The 26,343-nt window shown below is 39.8% G+C and overlaps 1 long non-coding RNA gene across 2 annotated transcripts; it reads right to left on the bottom strand.

The window, feature by feature from the left end:
* Positions 1-276: 276 nt before the first annotated feature.
* LOC121113121 lies at positions 277-19,634 on the bottom strand. Of its 2 annotated transcripts, XR_005857905.2 has the most exons (3): positions 10,015-19,634; positions 6,495-6,687; positions 277-1,033 (listed from the first exon to the last, which is right to left on the bottom strand). It is a non-coding gene; the product is annotated as an uncharacterized LOC121113121 (long non-coding RNA). The 2 variants fall into 2 exon arrangements; XR_005857904.2 differs by having other exon boundaries at positions 6,495-19,634.
* Between the last annotated feature and the right edge of the window lie 6,709 nt (positions 19,635-26,343).

Raw genomic sequence — 26,343 nt, 5'->3', positions numbered from 1 at the left:
ACAATGGCTATCAGTGCAGATGGTCACACCACTCTCAGGGAAATTCAGAGACTGTTCTTCCTAGAGGGCAGGAGTCTGGCTGGCTGGCATTTCCCTGATCACAGCAGCAGGTATAAGGCCAAGCATTAGTGTAAGCATCTAATGACAGAGGTCCTTGTACCAGACTTCCTCCTGTATTTCAGTGCAGTGCACCCAGGCAAAATCCAGCTATGTCATTCTCCAGTACCTAAGGCTTCTCACGATTGCTGCTAATAGTCAATGAGAACTCTCTGGATGTTCATACAGACCATGATTAGAAGAATCACAGATTTATTAAGGTTGGAAAAGACCACTAATATCATCTAATCCAACCACCAAAGCTGGCATGTTCTTAGGAAGGGGACATAAAATCAAGTCATACAATTTCACGATGCTGTCACCCCTCCAGATGTACCAGAGGCATCCAAAAATCTTTTATTAAAGAGGTAAAGTAAGTTTCTCCACACATACATGGGAAGGAAATAGCCAGATCAATCCATTCTGATACATATTCCAACTAAATCACTAAATCATGTTTGAGTCTATACAAAACCAGACTAGAGCTCCATTTCAAAATACACACCTTGAGTCTGGACAGCTTTGTGAAATTATGCCCTCCAGTCCTTTCATTTACATTAAGACTAAAGAGTGAGTTGGAGATTTCCAAATTGAAGAAAAGTGTAAAAGTTTTGAACTAAGCTGACAGCATGGAGAGGACGAGTTACCTTTACAAGTTTATTTAAGAGTGGTTTTGGATGTCAAAAGGACCTAATCACAGGCCTGAGGAGACTGGATCTGACAGATCAATTTGTGTGCTGAAAGCTAACACAGAAATGTTTCTTGCCATGCAGATAGCCAGCGATCCCCTGGAATCATCTCTGAAGATGTTGAAGACCAGCCAGTAGCAGACAGGGACTTAATCTTACAGTCACACCATTCCAACACGTAACAGATACACAACTCTCATTGCCCAGAAGCCGGTCCTTTTGGTGCCTCAGATCAGTAAGACGGCTTTCTGTAAAACAGAAGAGTAGAAAAAATACAGTAAAGTTTGGGCTGATATCCAATTTATTGTAAAGGTTTTAAAATGCAGTTCTTGTAAAAGTAGAAGTGAATTTGCCCCTGGCCTGAAAATCATTAGAACCCGGCTCTCGCCTTCATCCTTTATCCAGGAGGGACAAAGAAAACAGCAGACACAATTCCCTGTAGCCACATAACCTGATATGTAGAGCTTACATGATGTTGGTTTCCCTAAGTGGGGCTGAAAAATGTCGTTTAGGCTAAAACCTTCCCTTCCCTTTCAAGACAATTTTCATCTTTAAAGCACAGCATCCCTTTATGGCAAAAATCAGACTACATGTAATGGACGACGGTCCATTATTTGTGCGATCAGCTGAAATCAGCTATTTGAAAAAATAAAAAATAAAAAAAGGGCCAGTGCTATTTTGGGGCATATCAATAGGGTTATTACAGGAAAACAACCAACATAATTACTCCAGTCTAGACAGCGGTGACTAGACCTTAATTGTAATAAAGAAGTTGGATTTGAGTACCACTGCTCTAAAAGCTGATTATGAAAAAACCCACCCCCCAAAAATAAACCAAAGAGCAATCAATTAGAAAACCTCCAAAGTTTATTAAAGCACCCAAATATATTCTCCCCACCTGCCCAAAAAGAGCCTTTATATATTATTATTTGTCATTATAATACAAGAGCTGAACAAATACGTGCAATATGTTTATGAGTAGACTCTTTACAAAGAGCAAAACTAATATAACTAGCTTCATGGCTGAAAGCTGTACAAGTTGAAACTACTGTCACTTTTTATAGACACCTATATATTTGTTACAGCTTAAAGAGATCAGTTTTGTTCTGATTAAAGGGTGGACCAGCACTACAGATACCAGAAATCCATATGGGATGCCATAATCTTGACAACCCAGCTTTTAATTGCCTCAGAAGTTGGCTCATCATCTTTCATGGGTGAAAACATAATAGCAAATGGAAATACTATTTCTCATCCAATTTTCTCTCATTCTGCATTCCTGTTGCCCTCACTGTTATGCCACCAACTTCAATTTATTGAGATAAAACTGATAATACTGATTATAAGGATAGAGTATTGGACAGTTTCCTTATATGAGGCTCACATAATGGGTATGCAACTGAAACTCTTTCCTTCCCCTAACATTCCTGAAGCAAAGGTTCCCCTTGGAAGTTCAGTCAGTCATAAAAACCTGTGATTTCCTGAAAGGCCAGCACGTTTTTCCAAAGGAAGCAAATGGGTCAGTTTAGCTTTAATTTTGTTGTTTCAGCTTACATACAAATTCAGGTATTTGAAAGGTGAATGAAATGCTTGGTATTTTTTCTGCTTTAATGTGAAATGTTTCTAAGAGATAGATGATGTAAGATTCAGTTGTCAACTCTTTTTTAAGCTTACCTTCCAGAGCAAGCATTACATCATTAACTCCAGCACACGGAAGAGCAGGTGGTTGTGATTTTAGGAGCATATCATAAAAAAACAAAAACTTTTAAGTAGTTGTTCAGTCATTCACGGCACCGATTCCAACCTCACCATTCCCAAAGAAATTAAAAACTGCAATTAAGCAATCTTCACCTAACGTAGAAAAGCAACTGGGAACAGTGAAGAAGCTTTTGAAGATCCCTTCAACTGCACCGTTCATAAGACAATGCAGTTATTATAAGTTAATAGTTTAGATAATAATTTTCCATGATGCTTCGGTTGTTCCAAATGTCTAAGACTGAAAAGTCTTCTATAACCCCGGAACTCTTTTGGCAAATGAAAAAAAGTGACTACAAACATGATTTTAAAACTGAATAATGACTTACGTAGAGCATAAGAGAGCCAAGAACCTATTACTGTTTCCGGAAAATCCTTGTTTGGTTTTTTTGGTATAGATGCTTGTAAGTCTTCAAGAAAAGCCAAACTATTTGAACACTCTGCACTTTTCCCATTTACAAATATTTCTAATGCAGTTTTACTGCTGTTTTGAAGTAATCAAGAGAAAGAAGCTTATTGTCCTTTCAGAGTTGCAATAATGAACGACCATCCAAAACATTGATATTTCCACAATTTGAGATGGTGGCCAGACAGAAACGGTGTACCTTTTCCAAACTAATTTTTAATTGCTTTCTTGACTGAAAAAAAGAATACTTATTAGTATGTACTTAAAATTCTAGTTCTACTGAGAAATATTGCTTCAGTTGTAAATAAACCTTGAAAAAAAAGCACCTCTTCAATCATTTGTCACATAGGAATGGCTCTGGATAGTACTAATGTTTCTTCGGGATGAGTTCCATACTGAAAATGAGGTTTAATCAACAAGATACATTTAGCATTGCTCTGCAAAAGTTTGATTTGTGTGGCAAACTAATGAAAGAAGGAATTTCCTTTAAGACTCAGAATTAAATCTGCACTGTGGTGATGCAGTCTAGATGTGGTTAGAAAAGTGCAAAATTATGGCTAGTTCCTGAGAACCTGGTATTGAACATTTTCTGGTGAGCCAGGGACAGAAGTTCAATTTGGTTGGGAACTGTGATGGCTTAAAGGTTGTAAAATTAACAACGTTGTTCCTAAATGTGGCTCTGAGCAGCCTGGTGTAGTGGTTGGCGACCTTGCACAAAGCACGAGGGTTGAAACTAAATGGTCATTGTGGTCCTTTTCAACCCAGGCCATTCTATGATTCTACAATTCTAAATTTTAAATTCTAAAACTGAAAATTTTCAAGGGAAAAGACAGATTCTTCTAACGTTCAAACTAGAAGAATTAAGTCTTTAAAACAGAATAAGCCATGAGATGAGGTAAGGAAGAACTGAAATCTTAAAATGATTTGCAAAAGAAAGTCCTCTGGTTATTTTATCCTTCTGCAGCACGTCCTTTCTGACAGTCTGACAGGTCATTGTCTTTGGGTTGCGACCACGTAACCATGTGCAGTCCCCTCCTGATCCTAAGAAATCACTCAGGCCTGGCTGTATGTTTGCTCCCTACTATCCACAGCCATCTCCTAGATCTTCAGCCAGCTGTCAGTCTCAGATAGTCCTCCTTTGCCTGACCAGTATGTGTCAAAGCTTTTCTCTCCTCCCACATGCTCAGATAATCTCAAGATTTGTCCCTTCCTCCAGAGAGTTCCCTTCTCCCTGGAGACTCTATACTAATTCTGTTATACAAGTGATATATTTTCAGTTTATCAGCAACTATAAATGGATAACAGCTCTCTTACCACTAAACAACTGGAACATCTTTAGCATCTTTATTAATGATCTGGAGGATGAGATAGCATGTACCTTCAGCACATATTCAGGCCATACTAAGATGGGACGGATGGATGATAGGTCCAATGGGTGTGCTGTCAAACAAGAAGTACCTCAGCTAGCTGGAGAATTGGGCCGACAGAAATGTCCAGGAAGACAACAAAGGGAACTGCAAAGTCACCCAAAAGAGGAATAATGCCATGCACCAGTACACACTGTGGGCCAACTACAAAGCAGCCTTGCAAAAAAGGACATGGCATTACTGGTTGACAGGTGGAAAATGAACCATCAAGTCACCCTTGCAGGAAGGGCAGCCAGTAGCAGCCTTCTGCATTAGGAAGAGCATTGCTATCAGGATGATTGTGATTATGCTGTGATAAGATCACATCTGGAGTGCTGAGCGAGGCAAACACAGAGATACTGGAGCAAGTCCAGCAAAGCCCTATGAAGATTAACTGTTTGGAGTGTCTGACATAAGAATATAATTTGGGAGAGCAGGAATTGGTTTTACCTGGGGAAGAAAAACTGGGGATGAGGAGGGTGGTAAGGGAGCACGTCTTATCTGTGTGTATACATTCAGGAAATCCAGTTTAAGTACAGGCCAGCTGGGGAGTCACAGTGCTTGGACATATTCAAGACCTGACCAGACACAATCCCGAGCACCCTGCTTTAGTTGACCTTGCTTTGAGCAAGGTAGTTGAACCAAGCAATCTTGCTTCCAACCTCAACTATTCTGTGATTCCATGAAAGCTGTCTCTTCTGATATCAGGCTGTTTACCCTGTCAGCCACGTGGTTTAAGAACTTCAATAATCTTTTTCCGCCTACAGTTCCCAAATCTCTCCAGAGCACTGAATCAGTTGTGCAACCTTGTGAAGCACCTATATGGGACATGTTACCTTACCTGCTGAGGAGTCGGCTTGCGACAAAAGTCATGTGAGGTTACACAGCAAAAGAGACACATTGCAACAGAAGATACTGATGGTGGACCACAACTTCTACCACACAGCACTGCTTAGTTAATAAGCATTATATTTCCAAATGGCTCTGTAGACCTGCTTTAGAAAATACATCATGTCCTTCCAAACCACCAGGATATTAAAGATCAAGTACATAGCAACTTCAAATAATCTAGTTGATAAGTTTATCCCTTTGTTTGCATATGTAACCTAAGCTGTAATTGGGATTCTCTAACCTGCCTGTATCTGAATTTTCACAGGGACTAAAAAACATCTATCTTTGTCACCAGACTAATCTCCATTGTATTTCAAATATTTTCTCCACTAAAATAAATGCACTAGAGTTTCCCCAGCAAAAGCATTATGTACCTTGCTGGTACACCAGGTACAGTCAGACTGGCAGCTTTAGATTAGCTTTAGATTGCTTACAAGACAGCAGTACATTCAGAAGCATAAGACTGTGCTGTGGAACAGCATTGTGGTGACCTACCAAAGACCATGAAGTACAGTGCTTCATCAACGACCACATCTTTAGAGAGATTCTCCTGGCAGAAATGCCAAATGAGCATGAGTCCTTTATGGCTTTAAGTGTGAAAGCTCCCTTTCTGCCATGTCCTTTGTCATACTGAAGCAAAATATTATTTTTAAAGAAAAATGTGCATTCTGTACCCGTACTACAAAATTATACACATCACCTGTAGTCCTGGAATAATTCAAAATTGTGTGGAGTAGACGTGCAAAAAAACATATATTTTAGTTAGTCCTCACAGTAGATCAGTATAATCTGCCTTTTATTAAGTTACTGGATGCTGTGGCAAAGGAGGGAAAAAAAAAAAAAAAAAAAAAAAGTGGCTTATAAGCACTTTGGAGTGAGTACTTTGAGACCTCAGTAAGTGATAATCAAGAAAAATGGTGCTAACATCTTATGATAAATTTTCTTTATATATTTAACTAGGATTACTTTGAAGCCTCAGAAATTAAAATGATTATATAGAGCCTTTCTTAAGACTTGAGTTTAATAAAGCATATGATATTGGTTTTCAGAATCTCTTTCTGAACTGAGGCAGCTACAGCAATGACAGTCAAATGAGCTATTCTGCAAATGGATGGTTCCCTTCACTCCATGAAGCTACTTGACACCACCTCTTCCATCATGTCACCAGGCAAGACAGCACATGTACTGTAGATAGTCCAAACCCAAACTCAGCCCACAGCTGCCTAGTAGAATACCTTGTTTGCTTCCTACCTGCCCTTTCTTCAGCAGTATGTTAATTCAAGTCTCTCTCTTCCATGCTGCCCCTAATTTTCATGTGACATAAAGTAATCTAGAACTCTTACAGGTAACTCAGGCTTGGTTGAATTTATCCAACAAATTCAGAATATGTTAGAGTAGAAACGATTGATAGACAATGCCACAGCATAAGTCTCTTCCAAAAGTCCTGAAATGAAGTTAAAAAACAATTTCTCTTAAGCAATCCATTAAACTAGAACTACTACCTGAGGTTTTAATGTTAGAAAAGTAATTACAGTTTTTCCCAAGGGAGGATTCCAAAATTTCTTGTTGGCTATTAAAAAAAAAAAAAAAAAGCTAACTATTCAGAAAGCTCATGAAATGGGCATAGAAGTCCAATGCGACTGTAATTCTAAGTAACATATAATTTAGTTATTTGATGTTTAGGGAACCTTAAGTTTGCTGTGGGAAACTAAGTTATTTGCTGTAACCTCCTCTCCAACTATATCATCTTTCCTACATAATCAAGTTGCTCAAGGCCATCCAAAGGTCTACTACATAAGTCAATGAGCTGACCTGGGAGTAGACTGGGAACTGCACTGTTCCTGGCAGCAGAAGTGACTGCTTTGACACACATATGTCTGCAAGCATTGCCCAGGGCTTTTTCACACAACAAGTGAGACAAGCTCCTCAAACCTGTGGCCATAGACAAGTATTATCTGAATAGCAACAGCTTCAGGTATATGAAAAGTTGTTCTTGAAAATTACATGTGCACAAAGTAGATATATATATAAAAGGCAGATAAATTTGGTGCCTAACGCTCACAGTTTTGGTGTGCCTAACTGAATGCCTAATGCTTGTTTGGCTTCTTTTTTTTTTAGCATCTGTCACTTAACAATGATACGTTTCTTTTCCGATTTGTAGGATTAGCCCTGGAGCCAACAGTTACGATAATTAAAGTACCTATCAAAAGAATTGATCAGAAGAAGCTAACCTATAATGTTTCAGACAGCTGATCCTTCCACTGAAATAGGTCATGAGGAAAAGGTTTTTATAAAATGTTTAGATAGCGGGTAAAAGTAGTGCTCAGAATTTACCACAGCAAAACTAACCCAATTCAGACATACCCATGGAGAGTATGTCTCATTTAGGGATTTATCTTCATTTCACATACTGTGTCATGACTTTCTTGTTTGTAAACTGTGAAATAAATGCATTTCTGTCTTCACAATAAATTACAATTTCAAAACTTTACATTAAAAAATATGATATTTTAACAATACTGAACACTGAATACTCAACAACTTGACTTTGAATGGTTGAAAAGTGTTAAACAAGGTATTAATAAAAGAACAAATAAACTTCAATGAAAAATAAGACTTTTTGAATTAAGATACTGTTTGAAATGTTTGGATGCCAGAATAGATCAGTACTGTATTCACCTCAAGCTTTCTCAAACCATCAAGACAGAAACAACCTTAGAAAATGTAAAGAGGAAATGAAGAAGCAGAGAAGGACATTCACGGTCTGTAGAAGTTTGTAGAAGACTATCCCAAAAGTTTTTGTGCAGTTTAGTCCCATTTAAGAGCTCAAAATGGTCATAAAAGAATAGGTCCTATACATACAATGCCCAACAATTTCTTTAACCCATAAATCATCTCCTACACCAGTTCAACTACGGGCAATTCTCACATTTGACAGTCTACCACCCTTTAGGAGACTATGGGGAAAGCAAAGACACCCCAAGACAGTGTTCTTTTTCTGTTCTGCAGGATGATTTACTGGAGATGAAGAAAAAGACAAAAATTAGGAAGGCATGTGAAAAGATCTAAAGGCAGATTGGTTTTGTGCCTCCTATAATATTTCAAAAGTATAAATGGGCTTCTGCCACATGGAAGTTACAATATTCAAAACTACATACATTTGAATAAATGTTTAAATAGCAAACTCTAAAGACTATTCCCCTTCAGCAAAGTATGTATCTCTCCAGCACATAACTGAGTGAGATTCAGCACGTTTGATTTCAGTAATGTCCAGTGGGTGTTACTGAAAGTATTTTTCCCTTGATAAAGGCTGAGCAAATCACATGAATCTGATAATACACTGAACAGTAAATTGTAGTTCGGAGAATCAGTCTCCAGCAATGACTGTATTTTCTCCCTCTTCAAATGGAAGTTACTGAGCTCAGGAAAAGTACTGAATAACATGACAGAATTCTTCCCAAGAAGCAAACCAGAAAGGCTCATTCATTCTGACAACTCTTTATAACAGCTATTTGTAATTGGTTTAAAATATATCTGTCTAGTTTAGATTAGATACTGAGAAGAAATTCTTTACTGAGGGTGCAGTGAGGCACTGCTGGCACAGCTGCCCAGAGAAGCTGTGGTGCCCCATCCCTGAAGGCGCTCAAGGCCAGGTTGGATGGGGCCCTGGGCAGCTGAGCTGGTGGGGGGCAGCCCTGCCCGTGGTTGGAACTGGATGGTCTTTAAGGTCCCTTCCAACCCAAACTGTTCTAAAAGTCTATGTTTACTATCTTAACCTAACTTACTATTCAGGGACACAGCCCTGTGTCATGGGTAGAACTGTCCTGTTGAAATTCCAACTCTTCTTGTCTCTAGAGACAAGAACTGTCTCATTACTTATGTAGTATCTCATACTTTGTCCCAGCATTTTCTTCAGATTTTCAGGCAGGTTTTTTGTTTGTTTGTTTTTGTTTTTGTTTCTGTTGAAACACTACATTTATTTGGAGACTCTTTATTTGCCACTCTGTTTCTGAGTTTTAATGATATGAAGAGAACACAACCCATGTAATTTCTTCTCAGTTTGTCATAGAGTACAATGGGAGTCAGAAATAAAACTCAACCAATTATTGGATCAGGAACTGTCCTAAGGGAAATAAAACTTCAAGTATATTTATCCAAGGGAAAATGGCACTTAAATTTAATGTGTGTGTCTACTCATTACCCTTAATCATTAGGAGCTGGAAGAAATTATCAGCACCTAAATCCAGCTTCAATATTTTTCTGGAGATCTTTCAAAAATCTGAGATAACACCACTAACAAAAACATCATAATAATAACAATAATAACAATAAAAATAATATATATCACCATACTAATGAAACTAAAACCATCACCTAATAACATCTATATGATATTACATATCTTTTCAGAAAATAATCTATTATGCTATTATCTACCTATAATTTATAGAAATTGATATTGGCTGGTTCTTAAAATTGGTAAAGACATATAAACTGAGAAGAGATAATGATTTGATATTTTAAATTCAGTCTAACCATAGTAAAAACACTGAGTTAATTATCATCTCTCCTCAGCAAATACTTTCTCTCAACTCTATCCCACACTTTGTTGACCCTTACATTCCAGTAACATTACCTATTGCACACCTCCTATCAAGATCAATAGAAATGGTCAGATAAATTTTCTTCATAAATTGATCTGTGGGTTGTGTGCTCAGTTGGGTAGAATTGATTGTTCTTTTCAAAAATAATGCATTTTTTGCTTACATACCTGTTTGTTCACTTGTACTCCCAGGATGTCTGTGTTTTCAAGTAATCTCTCTTTTCTTCATTGGTCAAGAAAAAGTTCAAGACCTGATTTTTATTAATTCTGGTTATACACAGCTAGAGTTGACTTTTTTCTCTCCCTTTGCAATCACAGTACATGAGTGGCCTCAAGTAGAGAAACACACATCAATTAATCAATTTCTTTTATTCCACAGTAGGCTGAATCCATTCAAGGATGCTGTAAAGCACCAGCTACGTATGCTAATACACTAACATGAAGCAGAATCAAGGTGAAATGTAAAGCTCAAAGCAAAAAGTCTTGCCCAGTCACCATCTTAGCCTCTCTGAGAGGAACTACTGGGCCTATTATTCTCCTCTTATCTCTTACGTATTGTTTTCCAATCAAACCCAAATAATAATGAAAGGCTATAGTTTCTATGGTCCTGCTGTTTAGTTTGCAATTCCAATCCAATTTTCATAAACTCACAGTTGTTCCTATATGCAGTCAAGGAAGACTGTTAGACACCTTCCTGAATCATTCAGCAAAATAATTGCCAAATATTGTTTGACAGTACTGTAATCATTTAATTGTTTATTTGGATTAAGTATTGATGAGGTGAAAATGAATGCTACGTATCCCAAGTGCATTCATAACAAAAACTAAACTCATTTTGTGACTAGCATCAACTAGTTACAGGCTCAAAGCAAAAATATTACTGAATGCCAGAAGATCAAGTTTTTTTGTTGTAGCAGAACCATGAACAATGAAAAATTACATAAACTATTTAGTATGGCCAAAATCTCCATTGCTAAAAACAATTTACAGAAATCAAACTCTTGTTAATGAAAAGTTCATGAAATAAATAGAGAAATATTCTTGTTTGATTGTCTGTTCTTATAAATGTCACTGAATACAAACTTTCCCTAGTTTTCCTAGCCTCCTTCTGTGGCTATAATCTGGAAGGAACAATCTTTACCAGAGGCTTCCTTCAAAAACATTTCACGGAGAGAGAACAGCATATAGTCTTGAAGCAAAGCTTCAGATTCTCATCTCACCTTTGATAAAACTTGGGCCATGATAACACTGTGAGATGAAGGAAATCCCACCACTTCAGAGAATAATCATTCCATAATCAGACCCTAACCAGGCTATATTTATGAATTTGTAAGTTCTGCCATTATGGTGTCTGATATTTTTGCAAAAAGAGAAAAAAAATGACCATACAACTTCTATAAACAGGCACTCTGTTGACTGCACGGGTGAGTACTCACCTGCTGCTTGGTTTTGCCCTTCCCCATTCCTCTTGCATTGCGGCTCTTTCCAGCAGTTGGGGCACAGTTTCACAAGAGAAAGAAAGCAAGAGGGCATGAAGCATTTACAGGCACTGCTTTGAGCGCAAGAACAGCACTGTGAAAGTGATGTGTAACCACGAGCAGTCATGCACAGACCAGGCATATAATTGCCACAGAATGGCCGAATTCAGAATGAGAAACGGGAGGTCCAGCGAGGAGAAAGAACAACAAAATGTGTCTCACATCATAGCATAGTCCATCTCACAATAAGCATTCCTCTTGTTAAGAAAACGAAAGGTTTATTTTAAAATTGTCCAAGATTTATTGAGCAGATTAAGTGTGCCACACCTAGGTATGGTATCACCTAGGTATGTTAGTAAATGGGGAACACACAAAGTGGTTATGCATTGCCAGTCCAACATGACAGCTACACACACTCATTGTATGGGAGAGCTCTGTGCATTGTGCATGAATCCACCTGCCCTCACCTCAAGCCACCCTTGCAGCTCACTGCCAACAGAGACCAGCACTGGTTCAGTAGACAACCTCAGGACAACCCCAGAAATCAACACAGATATAATTACTATGTGTTCATATAGTACAGATCGCAGAAAATATGAAACTACACATGAAAATAATAAGTTCAAACTCTTTCTTCTCCCAAAGTGACAAACTTCACTTATACCTTTCCTTTCTTGTTTCCCTAATGTTTGAAGAACGACTTGTGAGATGTAGCACTCAAAGCTTGGAAGATGAAAACCATTTGGTTTAAATCCTAGTTTTTCCTATGACTTCTTGCCTGACACAGTTCATGGAAATAGAAGTATCTACATGCAGACCAGGCCACTAAAAACTCTTGATCCTGCAACTCCACTTTCCCTTTGAGTTCTTTACTTTGTCACACTAGTGTTATTTTAACAGATTAGCTGCATACGTGCTCACAGATATGTGGTAAGCATTGTAGATGGTCATAGATTTAGGTAGAGAATTTATAATGAAATAAATAGAATCTTAGAGAAAAAATAAAAGCAGTTCTACTTAGGAAGAACAGAATGTAGACCGTCCCTGCATCCACTGGCAGAACAAAATCTTTCCTATACAAAGATAACGGAGTAAATAATTGTGGAACTGAAAAAAATGAACCGTAAGAGAGTTATAGAAGACGAAACAACCACGCTACATGTGGTGTAGAGAAGGCAGCTAGACATCAAGTGCTTGCTGTTTTTTTCAGACACAAGAAGTAGGATCCATTGATGAAAGCTAGCAGAAGACAGGTTTGAAGAAATAAAAGGAGATGGTTCTACACATAACAGGTGGAATTTGTTCCAATGTTTTTACACTAGCAGCATCTAACTAATTACCAGGAAAAAACAATGTAGACAAATTGGATTAAGTTCAGAGAAAAGCTACCAAAACAATTAGACGCTGCTAAACTAAAAGAAAAGAAGGAAAGAGAAATACTTACAGAGCGCTGGCTAAATGACAGCAAAGTTAATATTACATCTACAACCAATACTTAAAATGTCTAAACTTTACATTCATTCATTAGTAGAATCATTTAGAAAGACACAAGAGTATATTACACAAATATCAGGGAAAAACATTAAATGATTAACACTGAAGTTCAATGTAGGGAAAACTTTAATTAGTCTGTGAAATTGAATTAATTGACATAATATTAGATTAGATAAACACTAGAATTTAGTGTTTGGAATAGAATAACTACATCAATTTGCACTGCAGAATGAAAAACTAGAGAATATAAGAGGAGGTTTCCAAAGCTGGGGAAAAAAAAGGACTTTCCAACTGAATTGGAAATACTGGGGCAGAACTTGGTTGGTTCTCAGGTTGGATATTAGGAGAAATTTCTTCTCCAAAAGAGTGGTGCTGCAGTGGCACAGGCTGCCCAGGGAGGTGGTGGGGTCACTGTCTCTGAAGGTGTTCAAGAACCTTGTGGATGTGGCACTGAGGGTCAGTGGGCATGGTGGGGGTGGGCTGACAGTTGGACTGGATTCTATGACTCTAAATGTGGAAGCTCTCCTTGTAATCCATAAGCTGAACATAGTCAAGTAGGGAATTACATGACTTCCAATTTTAAAATCTGAAGAGATTTCACAGGAAACCGTATCATAGGTGTACAAAGAATCTTTCTCCAGTCATATATAACAAATAATTATTAAAGTAATGTATTCTGAAATGCAATAGGGGGCCTTTTCAGACCAGGTAGTCATTTAACTATACAAGAAATACCAGCTTTTTCTAGTTTGAGAACCGGAATTGCGTGATAAGGTCATAATGGCTACAGTTTATCCATGGGTTTACACCAGTATCATCTGCACAGACTGTCTAATGTGTTTAGACTCTATGAAGAATTTGTTAACAGTAAATCAACATTGTCATTATTTAATAATCTGACTGTGTTCTATCCTGCTTAGTGGAAATAGTCAATTCTGACTTTCAAACATCTTAATTTGAGGTCATTTTATTGGATGGGCAGCATTAGATAAAAAGCGTCCAAATCAGAGCAAACATAAAAGTCTAACATGATTTCATTTGGCAGGAGAAACACACACTGACATTTCTTTTGTCATGCAAACACATGACAAAAATGCAGGGTGAGTGAGAGTTGTATTGTACCATGTTTATCATAAGCATGTTAAAAACCTCAGAGGCAAAGCCTCACTGTGAACAAGTGGGCTCCTGAGAGATGGGAGAGCTTTAGTGAGGGAGGACCCCAGTTGTGTAGCGATGAAAGGGTGCCAAAGATTAGCAAGTGCTGCAGGACAGAAGAAAGGCCAGAGTTAGGCTGAGGCATGAACATTCTTGGATACACAACATCCTCTTTCACTACTGAATCTGGACATCAGTGAATAACATTTCTGAAAAACCATGTGCTCGTGCTGCTGTAATTTGTTCTAAAAGCAAATAAAATGGTCGTACATTCAATACTGTACTGGTGTACTCAGCTTGATGCAGGCAATGGGAAGCGGCATGGGTAGGTTATTTGCACACACAACTACACTTTACCACTTCACAAGCAGAACAAGTGGCTGGGAAAATGAGGACCTTCTTTACGCCTCTTGGGTGGGCAACGGAACAGTCAACAGACCAAAGCTTCAAGGTAGACCTTGCTGATTACCATCTGTAAGACCAGCATGAGATTTCAACGTAGACTAAGATTTCCCTTAATAATAACTACTTTAAAAGTCTGCTCACTCAATAACATGATTGTTCATAACAAAGTAAATTAAGTCCATGCAATCATTTCAACATAAAGTTCGAATGGGCATCCTGTTCTCAAACAAATACTATTGACACAAAGGAAGTGTGATTTTGGAGAGCAAAATTGGATCTACTGGGTCTCAGTGGGATGACAGTTCTTCAGTACCTAGGGACACCACCCGGTACCTTTAAGACTGCAACCTCGCTGCCTAATGCGCAGTGTTAGGAAGGGACTGACAGCACCATGGGTCATGAGGCACAGATTGGAAAAAAGTGAAACATGAAGTTAAATTAATTTCAGCATTTGAACTTAATTTAATCTTGGATTTCTTCCTTTCCTTGGAAAAAAAATGGAATTCCCTACTCTTGGTCCCCCTCCCTCTTCTAAGTTCCTCCCTCAAGGAAGGCTGCAATGATGTCTCCCCAGAGCCTTCTCTTCTTCAGACTGAACGAGCCCAGCCCTTCAGCCTGTCGTCATAGGAGAGGTGCTCCAGCTCTCTGATCATCTTCATGGCCCTTCTCTGAACCCACTCCAACAGCTCCTCATCCTTCCTGTGCTGGGGGCCCCAGGCCTGGACGCAGTACTCCAGATGGGGCCTCACAAGAGCTGAGTGGAGGGGGACAATCACCTCCCTCTCACTGCTGGCCACTAACCAACAAAGCAGCCTACTGCAGGAGAAGTGCGTTTCTGGCTCCTACCTCTTCCCAGTTAGGCACGTCCAAGATGCTGAGATGGGGATGCTGTTCTCCTTCATGACTTACTGCATTTTGACTTCTGTGTTCTGAGCCCTAGGCCTTTAGGGGGATTTCTTTTAACGTCTTTTAGACACAGGAATGAAAAAGTAGCAAAACATCTTTAGGAATGGCCAAGACAATGCTTTTGCATCACTCATCACTTCTAAGGACAAGCATTACCTCTGCTGGCCAAGAGAATGAAGAAGGAACTGTGGCTTCAGAGGGGGACTGTATCTCGTGGGAGGTGCTGAGGATAGCTTCAGCATCAAGAAGAGCCCAGAACACCAGTCAATCAAGGGCCACTTCCACATTTCAATCTCAGCATACCACAGACTGAATGCTGTTTTGCAGCTTTGCCAGATAGGGCTCAGATGCTCAGCCTTGTGCAGAGTCAAATCCACAGTGACTTAAAACTGAAATCAGGGTTACCAATAACTAAATGGAAATAGTGTTGTTTCCCAGAACACAGCAAATCTTTCACAATGTACTGGGGTGCATGTTTTTCGTCTCCACTGAGCTATGAACAATAGGCAACTCTCTGCTTTTATTAAAAACTTTGAGGGATTATTATTTTAGTTAAGCCTTAAAGAATTCATACCTATCTGGAAAGGGCAGCTTGTGTAACGAACTTCCTGTTTTCATCATAGCTTTTTGCCGTTGCCTGTTATTACCCAGCTAATACGAATTGCCTGGAGTTTATTTTTAGCTCACTTGAGCCTATTGTAAGGTCTGTTCGAGAACTTAACTTTCAAATCAGAAAATGAAATTACTGCATCTAATGCTGAGTTTAGGAATATACTCTTAGGTCTTTGCAAACAGCCAAAGCATAAATTGAAAACAGGTAATGAATAGCAATTGAATGCAAGTAATCTGTTCAACTCAAAAACTGTCTTTTGTTTTCAAATTACATCCTTAATTTGTAAAATAAGCTTTTATTTTATAAAGAAGGCACACTTCATGCCTTCAATCCCCAATTAAAACAAACGAGAAGAACAACTATTTGCCAAAGTAAGCAAGGAGTTACTTTCACTTGAGGAAAAATGTTATAATCTAAATGTCTTGAGATCATAGAATCAAGAATTTTGAAGTCTTCTGCATTAAACAACTTTTTAATGTATATCAACTCAAAAGTCACACAAGTGAAAAGTCTTTGAGACAGAAGTGAGACTGAATGTGAACCCTGCAAATGACACTTTTTCAACAGTCTTTCATCTTCTCACAGAAAAGAAAAAACCAGCAGTAATAAAATCACATAGAAGCACAGGGAAATTAAGGTGAGAGGGGATTTAAAGAGGTCATTGAGTCCAATGTCCTGCTCAAAGTAGAACAAGCCGTGAGGTTATTTAGGGTTTTAACCCATCTAGTCTCAACAATCCAAGGATGGAGAATACACGACCTCCTCTGAAGAACCTGTTCCAGTATGAGCGTCCTCACGGTGAAAAGATTTCTCCTTGTCCCCAGTGCAAACCAATCCAGCATCAACATCTGCTCGTTCCCTCTGTTTCTCCCATGCTGCACTCCACTGAGAAGTGCTAGGCTCCATCTTTCTGATGACCTTGTCACAGCCACGGGAATGCTGCTGTTAAGGCCCCCCAAGGCTCTCTCTTCCCAAGGCTAAGCAAGCCCTGCTCCATCAGCCTCCCTCCAGCCCCCTGGTTTTGGCCCTCCACACCAAACTCACTCCAGCTTACCACCTTCTTTCTTGCTTTTGGTGGCCCCAAACTAAACACAGTATGCAAACATGATCTAAAAAGTGCTTGTCCAGGAGCCAGCTGTGCTGCCAGGACACACTGCGGGATTCTGTCCAGCCTGCTGCCCAGCAGGTCCTCTCCACAGAGCTGCTTCCACTGCTCTGCCCCCAGTCTGCACTCTTGCACAAGGTCTTTCGCACAATCATAGAGTTATGAAGGTTGGAAAGACCAATAAGACCATCAACCAATCATCAATTCATACCCATGACCATTTTAGACCATGTTACTCAGTGCCACATCCATGTGGTTCTTGAACACCTCCAGAGATGGTGACTCCACCTCCTCCCTGGGCAGCCTGTGCCACTGCCTCACCGCTCTTTATGAGATGAAATTCTTCCTAATTTCCAACCTAAATATCCTTTACTTCCCACATGCAGGACTTGGCATTCATCCTTACTGAATTTCCAGTCACTTCATTACTACAGATAACTCCTTAGATGGTTTTGAAACTGTAGTTTGACATTTTTCTCCTTTCTGTTTAGCTCTACTATTGCAGAGTCATCTTACTACAAATCAGCTTAAAATGATGGGTTACACAACTCTGGATACATTTAAAATCTGTTAGACAATAGAGAGAGATAAAGTAGCCTGTCTTGTTTGTCATTATGAATTATTTTTTCACCATCTTCCATTTGCCTTATATATATATTTTAGATTTACTGCTGTAACTACTTTGGCTTCAATAAACCTGTAAGAATTTACAAAGTAAATCATACACCAAAATAAATCAACTTTTGGTCTCTTTAGCTAGTCTGGTAAACCACAGGTCACAGTACTTTCTGTATGTACATATTTTCAATAATTTTACTATTAAAACTTAGTTATAACAATCCTTAAATTATTTACTTTAAGCCAACACTCCGGGAAAAGTGAACATTATTTAGAAACAGGTGTATTTAAAAGGATTTGAAGATAAAAGAGGAAACTGACAAAAATACTAATAGCAGGTTCATTAAGTTTCCATTCATTACATATTTCAGTGACTACAAAGGAGATTTTGGTTTTGTTGTTAAAAAATAAATAAATAAATTTCTGACCACCTGCTGCCTGGGAAACTTCACAAACAATGCGATGGTTTTCAGAAAAAGATGTTATAAGTTACAACAAAAGGATATACGGTATAAGGCCCATAAAGATATATTTCTCTGTCCCTTCAAGGAGACCAAATCCAAGTAGCTAAAGTAGCATTTACTTTAAACTTTTTAAAAGGAAATGCAGAAGATTCAGGACTGAAATTTCAAAGCTAACTATTACAGGCTGCTGAACAAAGGAAACTTATTTTCATTCTTGAAGCTTTGATTTTACTGTTACGTCACTGACATTGTGATTTTTAAACTGTTTATTGCCTTTTACTTAAAATTCACCCTCGAGATAAAAAAAAAATCAAGAAACATTGTCATTACAATCCTTTCAAGACAATTTTTAGTGAAAGCTACTTGTGTTCAGTTTGCCATTTGAGTATCTATTCAACATTATGTCTGCTTCCCTTCTCTGATTCTTTTTACATTTCCCTTGAAAACAGTCTGACATCAAAGATCTCATCATCAAAATTACACAGCAGGTATTTGGACGAATTAAAATATCCACAGTTAGCACAGATAATAAAACACAGTGGCAGTGGGCAGACCTTGGGCAGCTGCCAGGTGCCCACCCAGCTACTCTCACTCCCCCTCCTCATCAGGACAGCAGGAGAAAATAGGTCAAGACAAAGGCAGGGAGAGCACTCACTCATTACCATCGTGGGTAAAACAAACTCAGCTTGGGGAAAAATAATTCAATTTATTGCTAATTAAAAATAGAGTAGGATGGCAAGAAACGAAGACAGAAACTAAAAGCATCTTCCTACCACAACATCCTTCTTCCCATACTCAGCTTCATTCCTTCACTCTCAACCTTACCTCTCTAAACGGCACAGCAGGATGGGGAATGGGTGCTGCCATCAATCCATAACAGCTCCCCTCTGCCACTCCTTCCTCCTCACACTTTTCCCCTGCTCCAATACGGGCGCTTCCATGGCTGCACAAGCAGATCTGCTCCATGCGGTGCCCATGGGCTGCAGAGGGACAGCCTGCACCTCCATGGCCCTGTCCTGGGCTGCAGGGAGCATTTGCTCCACACAGAGGGCATCTCCTGCCCTCCTCCTGCACTGACCTTGGTGGCTGCAGGGCCACTTCTCATGCATTTCTTTGCCTCACTCCTCACCTTCCTACACCATTTTTGCCCTCTTTTATACACATTTTCCCCAGGGTGCTGTCATGTTGACAGCAAGGCCTGGCCGTGCCTGCTGTGGGGCCGTTGGAGTTGACTGGCACTAGCTGTGTCCAGAATGGGGCAGCCCTGGCTTCACCTCATAGAGGGGCCTGGTAGCACCCACACACAAAACAGCATTGGTTGGACTGAACCAAACTCCTTGGCCAACACACACCCTGCGCTCTTCAGAGTGACTGATACATCCCGATTGTCCAGCACTGCTGTGACACTCAGAGGGATCTCTCTTTTCATTTTGGGCTAGCCCAGTCCACCTCTGGGTGGAAATCTAGAACCATAATGGCACTGCTGGTTTTGACATGCCTGTCCTCACCTGTTGCAACTAGAAATATTAGACTTCTTGCTGGTTTTCCACTGGCTCAGGTCCAAATACTGATTCTCACACATCAGCAGCAGAGTAGAAAATGAAAGGTGGATGAACTTTAGCATAAACAAAAAATAGGTTCATATTCTGATGTCCCCAGGAAAAGGGGGGAGAAAAACTGTTATTATTTGTATTTCAAACCGGACTACAAAGGTGCCATGTGTTTAGTCTCTATTACCTCCAAAATAACAAATGGTTCTTCTTTACAAGATATGGTTTAGTGCCTTGTGGTAGCAAGGGTAATGGAAGGACAGTTGGACTAGATGATCCTGTAGGTCCTTTCCAACCTTGTGATTCTATGATTTTTTTTAAAAGCTCGCTTCTAGCAACAAAACATAGCAGATTGGGGTGGATGGTCTTACCACAATTCTGTGATGACAAGGAGGAAACAGGAAATTTCTCATCCATGCCCATAACCTAGATTCACTTTTCTCTAGACCTAGCATATGAAAAAGACAATTATTCACCTGCAGAAACTGTCTCAGGTGATTATTTTTCTCTAAGGACAAGCTGGGTGCATTTAAAATGACATGGCTGAAGCTGGAATTGGTTTGATGCATTGGTGCTGGCAGGTCTTTTTTAAGTGTCCTGCTATGAGATACTTAATGACAAATAATAAGAACTTCAAGTTCCTGTCTTGCTGCTAGAGTAATCATGGATATTAATATTTAGGCCTAGAATGTTTTCAGGTAAATCACTGTAAATCCAGAGAACCTACACGAGCTGCTTCAGATTCACAAAAATACACCTAGGAACAACAGTTTTGTACAGTAATGATAACACTGATTACATGTCCTTTAAGACATAGCACACTGAAGGTATATTCAACTTCTCACTAAGTAAAGCATTCAAGAAAATCCTACTGAAATAAAATAACTGAAAAATACTGGAAACACTTTAGCTGCAAGAAACTGACATCAGAAGAAATGAATTCTGTTTTCAGCACTCCAGCTGTTGCAATTAATGCAATTAGAATGAGAGAGGAAACATTTTAACTTACCCTTCAGAAGCAGTTTACCCAGCGAGGTCATTTAGGGCTGAGGATAACCTGCTGTGAGAGGTCGTATCACTGAAGCACTCTATTTACAGGGTGACAAGAAGCTCAGGGGAACTGTGTGGAGGTCTGTGCAAGTTCTCCCTGCACTCTGCATCAGTGCAGAGAGAATCCCAGGTCATTAATCCTGCTTGGACTTTCTGATGTGCAATCTGTTATACACAAATACAACACTGTATTTCATTAGCCAAAGAAAGTACATCCCACACTGGAACTGGATACAACGATCGAACAGCTTTAGATGTTCAGTGAATTGACAACTGTGCATCACAACTCTGGTACGTCAGACCCCAAACTCCATAAAACTGCAATATTTATCTCCAAAACCATAACTGTCTAAACATTTACATCAAGTTTCTTCCATAAAACACACATTGAAAGTTTAGAAATGTTGACTGAATCATTTCCTGTGACTCAGTGATCTGCTATTGCATCTGTGCAGAACACCAGGAGAGCTGTTTTTAGCTTGACAATTTTACAATTCAATGGAATGTTAATGGCCTCTTAAATTTCATATAAAACAGCTTCTTATCATGTCCTTAATCTCTTATCAGATGTTATCTCAAGTAAAAAAAAACTCACGGCCAGATTATAACCATGGAGAGAAGTAGTAAGAAAATTCTCCCATGCAACCGATCTCAGATTGAAGATTAGCAGCGACTGTGTGCCAGCTATTTCCTGTGATTGATCAGATATTTAGAGAATCATTACTCCGTTCCCCTGGTCGTGTGTTACCCAGGATACATGAAGAGAAGGGGGTGTGTGCTGCTGGAGTAAGAAGTGGTAAACCTACTCCTGTTGTGTGCCAGAAGTTGTTTGTCATGATCTGAAGCCACCCTCAGAGCAGCTCGTGGATGTATGGGCTGTTGCAGCTCTCTCTGCAAAGCTATCTCTATGTAACACTGAATTTTACCCAATCTTTAGATTTTAAATGGAGCAAACTCCACATCCCATCAGATATTTCCTGTGGATCAGTGTGGACTCTCCACTTTTCTGACAGGTTTCACCTCCCCTCCTGCCATATGTAATATTCACAGAAATAAAATGGGTGCGCATCCGTATAAACTCTTAGGGAAAGAGAGAAACCGAATACCACACTGTGCTGGCACACGGACAGAGAAAACAAGCTGAAAAGAGAGAAAGAGTAGACACTTTTCCTCACCCTCCCTTTCCAGCCCTACCACTTAACTTGAGCTGTGAATTTAAAATGCTTAAAAATTAGGTTTAAAATATCACTAACTTGATTTCTTTTAAAACGCGCTTTTCCATTTGCACCTTGATAAAGGTACTGAGCATTTAGAATGCAGTGTTTATTTGTTTTAGGAGAGCTCTTACTATGTGATTGCCTAAAGCAGATAAGAGAGAGTGAACTGCATGGCTTTTGTTGAGCCTGCGTTTTAGAGCACATATCTTTGAAGCACAGCCTACTGAGAAGAACAGCTTTTCACAGGAAACAGAAGAAAATACTGTATGCTCAAGACAAATGGGATTCTCCTCGAGCAAGAAAGATGTAATAAACATCTCAATACAAAATCAGTTAGTAAATGTGAAAGGTTGGGGGCTGAGCTTTGCTTTTACAAAGACAAAGGAAGAAAAAGCCTATGCTGAAGGACTTACAAATCCCTCTAGAGCAGATTTCAGATATAACTAAAAAAATTTAAATGAGTGTTCTGATATATGCCTGCAAACCAGCCAATATGACAACAGTGTATAAGTGGCAGAAATGTGGAACTCTTCCATCCCATCACAGCACACCAACAGACAAGCATGTTGTAACTCACAATGTTCCTCACCACCCCTTGGTTTTATGCCCCTCATACCCAAATGCACCTAATAACAGCATTTCCTATTTTCCCCTTCAGCCCCTGCTCCCTGGGGCTGGGGTCTAAGACTGCAGTCTGCACATTCACTGCCACCACCCCGTGGTGCTCCAGCCCTTTAGGTGCCCGAGGTCCACTCTCACTGCCAGCTTCTGCACTTCTTGCTGAAGTTTTTCATTTACCTCTACTTGTAAGAAACACCAATGAAAAGACAAAATGACAGAGCCCAGCCCCATCCAAAGAGCTAGAGTAGGTGTGAGTTGGCATGTTGGTGGATTCTGTCATCATCTGAGGGAGACAATTTTTATACAAACAGAGTACACAGGGATTGCAACGCTCCAAAATTTCAAACCTAGCTCTTCCCATGGTTCTGTCACAGAGAGAAGGGTCTTCAGCAGCGAAGAATAGCTTACGGTCTTGGGTGAAAGGAGCAGGTTTTGGTCTGGACAAATGAATGTTGAAGATATCAATCACCCAAGGCAATTTGTCCAAAACAAATCAGACTTACAAAATAAAATGGCTTGGCTTCTCTTGGCCCTCTCTCTGGCCTATATGACTCTATCTGGCCTTAACTAATAGAGAATGTGCCTATGTTTAACTACCAGTGTATAACTGTCATGGGTTTGAGACTAAAATTGTTGGTTGATACTTCTAAAGACCTTTGTATTTATAGCCGATGTCCTCTTGCACTACTAGTCTTAATGTCCAGAGAAAGAACTGCTTGTAGTAAAGCCGTGAAGTTTGCTGCTAGCTAAAATATCTGAATCCCACATGGCTCATACTCAGTATTTTGTTGCTGTCTGACTTCTACTTATCTATCTTTTGTTAGATTTTGTTAGAGATGAAATCATGTGAAAATAATGAATTGCAGGGGGAATAATTAATGAATTAAATAGGAGAAGACCAACATCTAAGTCTAAGTAAATTCAGCAAAGCTCATGAAAATTCAGGCATGGGAAGAGCTAAAAATGCAGTTTATCTATCAGAAATGAATAAATTCGAATAGGAAAAAAAGTGCTTTAAGTGGCATAAAGCCACAGTTTTCAGTTTGATGAGTAGATAAGCCAAACTAATGGGTCTCTGCAGTTGAAGGTACGAGATCCATCTGCTCCTTTTTTCTTCTCCTGCTTCTTTCCTGCTATGCCCCATCTCTCTTCCTCTTCCCCTGCTCACAGCCACATCATTTACTGTCATATTTTATGGCTGTAGCATCAGCCACCTCTATGGCTCAATTCAATTCAGAGAAATGGCAGAAAACGATCCATAACATAAATGGCATAAATGGTCTGCCATTTCAGTGAATAAATCAGTTGCTGGAGAGGTTCAAGCATTAGAGAAAATACAAAGCTATGACGGAAAGAGAAAGGGAGAGAAGGGTAGAGGACCTAATCTTTTTGGTAGTAGTGAACTGTTCTGTTTGCCCACTATGTTTCATTTGACCAACTCCTAAAAAGACACTGCACAAGAAGTGGTTTTCCCCTACATACTCCACATCAAACTGATCTCACATGTATGGTAGCAATCCTGGAATTGCATCAAAATTAGCATAGTTATTCAGGAACCAAGCATCCTCCTATGGCTTCAGAGCACTCTGTTCTGCTTTTCTTAGTATTTTGGCCTTTACATCTCATTTCCCCATTATTTAGTGAAGCTGTTTTTAATGACAGGGATGAAAAACCTTCTGTCTAAGGTTCAGCAGCCCTTTTTCTGGAGTAACAAGAACTATTTGCATTCAGATGAACCCAAAACATCTACCTACAGAGAAGCCTCTGCCCAATATTCATCCTGGCTTAAAGGCAGAGCAAATACGTGAAATTCTGCAGCTTCCTTCTGGCTCAGAAAGGGTTCCATGCTCAGTTCCATGTTTGCAAAAGAGATCTGGAAAAAATCTTCTTTGTCTGAACATTATTGTTCCTTGGGGGTGGCAGAGCATGTCCCTTCTGCAAGAGAGAATAGGCTGTAAGGCCCCCCATGGTACACAGCAGCTCCCAGGGAATCTGTGATAGGCCAATAACCTCCTATGCCTCTAAACCATCCACAAACCCCGACAGCCACCATGTCAAATGACAATAGTGCAGAATCCCCAGAAGAGTTTCAGTCTTCTGACGATGAATTGAGAACTTTATTAGAATAAGTAGACCAGAATTCCCCTTAAGAAGGCACTCCCAAAGTATGGTCCACGAGGCCAGTTGAAATACTCTAAGGCTGGCCTGCAAAACTCTGTTAAAAACACTGTTTTCAACAGCGTCTCTCTTAAAGGTTTGATGAAACAGCTCAGTGGCACTGCCAAAGAATAAGGGTAACAGTCCTCCACTAGTCAGAAACTTTGGGAACTTCTACCTTAACACTTTTCCCTCATCTTCCTACTCCTTTCAGAGTTTTTCAGCCCCTTCCACCAGATGTCCTGTTACAGGCTTGAAGCTGCAGCAGGTCCGTCACTGCTTCCTCTTTCCAGTGAGGCTCTGGTTCTTCTGAAGGTCCCAGAGCCACTTCGAGGGTCAGCCTGGTGACTACCTCACCAACCTGGTCATTCCCACCGTGAGAGAACTTCTGCCTTTTCAGTTCTTTTTGGGCACTGAACACCACAGAGGCGAACTCCCCTCGGGAGGCCTTTTTCTCGGGTTCCAGCATGACTGAACCTTAACCTTCACCACATGCCACAGTCCAGTAAAGTTTACATACTTCAGCCAACGGCAGTCCCATATGGTCTACCTCCAGTGACAGTGATGTCAGCAGGTATTGCCCAACATTTTCCCTATTTAGTTTTATTGCCTCTAGATGGCCTGATTTCGTCTTGCGTAAGAGTTCTATGTTTGAGTAGGAAGACCTGAAAATGCTGGATTTTGACACCTACAAGCTTCCTGTCACTTACACCGGGCCACTTGAAAGGAAAGTGGACCTCTCACTTCAGTAGTAGTGTTCCCAGCTGCTGACTGGCAGCATGCCGGACAAGACTGCCCTGTAGCCAAGAGGAATTCACACTGGCTAGTTTTGCTGCAGGCTTCTCTCCTGCTCTCCCTCACCAGTCTGATCGCTTGTGAAATGAGTGACCTGAATGTTGTATGCTTGAATCCACACTGTATTTCACAACGCCTGGAATGCTACAGACCTAAGAAACTGCTCTTCACAATGGCTACTCCTTTCAAAAAATGAAAGGGAAAAGATGCTTTTGTAAAATCCATCCATTGTTGGTTTAGGTCAAAGAAATATTTCTACAAATGTGAATCAGCCAGTAGTTGCACCATAGATAAGTCACACAGACTTAATGCCATTCAGCAGGCACTGCACAAACTGAGCTCTGTATCTCAGAGGTGGTATTATTCTGCTCTCAATCTCCCCTTCACTGAGGAATGTCCCTAAAACCTACACAGGTCATATATCTCCCTATGACATCCTACTGTATATTCTACCCCTTTGCTCTGCAACCAGTATGGGGAATCTTTATGCATGGAGTTCATTCACTAAATGAAAAAACGTGACTACAGAATTAAGAATGCTGTGTGAGGAAACGAACAGGAAGTGTAATATATACAACTCCCTTTCTGTTTATTTTGTCTTTTTTTCTTTTTTTAATTTTTTTCAGGTGAAGATGCAGCAACTTGCATTTTTTTTGTGTGCAATAGCTATGGTCAGTTTTGGATGCACGCCTGATGCCTGTCTCATGGTTCCTACCAATTCTACAACACGTCATTAACCTCTTGTGAAAACACTGACTTTGTAAAACTCTCTCCTGGATGTGCAGTGGGAGAAGACAACCCTTTTAAAGTCTCCTCAGTCAATATGGCATTAAAATCTGACCTTAAACTAGTCTCCAGGCATCTCTTGT

Source organism: Gallus gallus, chromosome 2, assembly GCF_016699485.2.
Source record: "Gallus gallus isolate bGalGal1 chromosome 2, bGalGal1.mat.broiler.GRCg7b, whole genome shotgun sequence".
NCBI classification, from domain to species: Eukaryota; Metazoa; Chordata; class Aves; order Galliformes; family Phasianidae; genus Gallus; species Gallus gallus.
The sequence above is the reverse complement of the archived record's forward strand: the minus strand, read 5'-3'. Positions and strand labels throughout refer to the sequence as shown.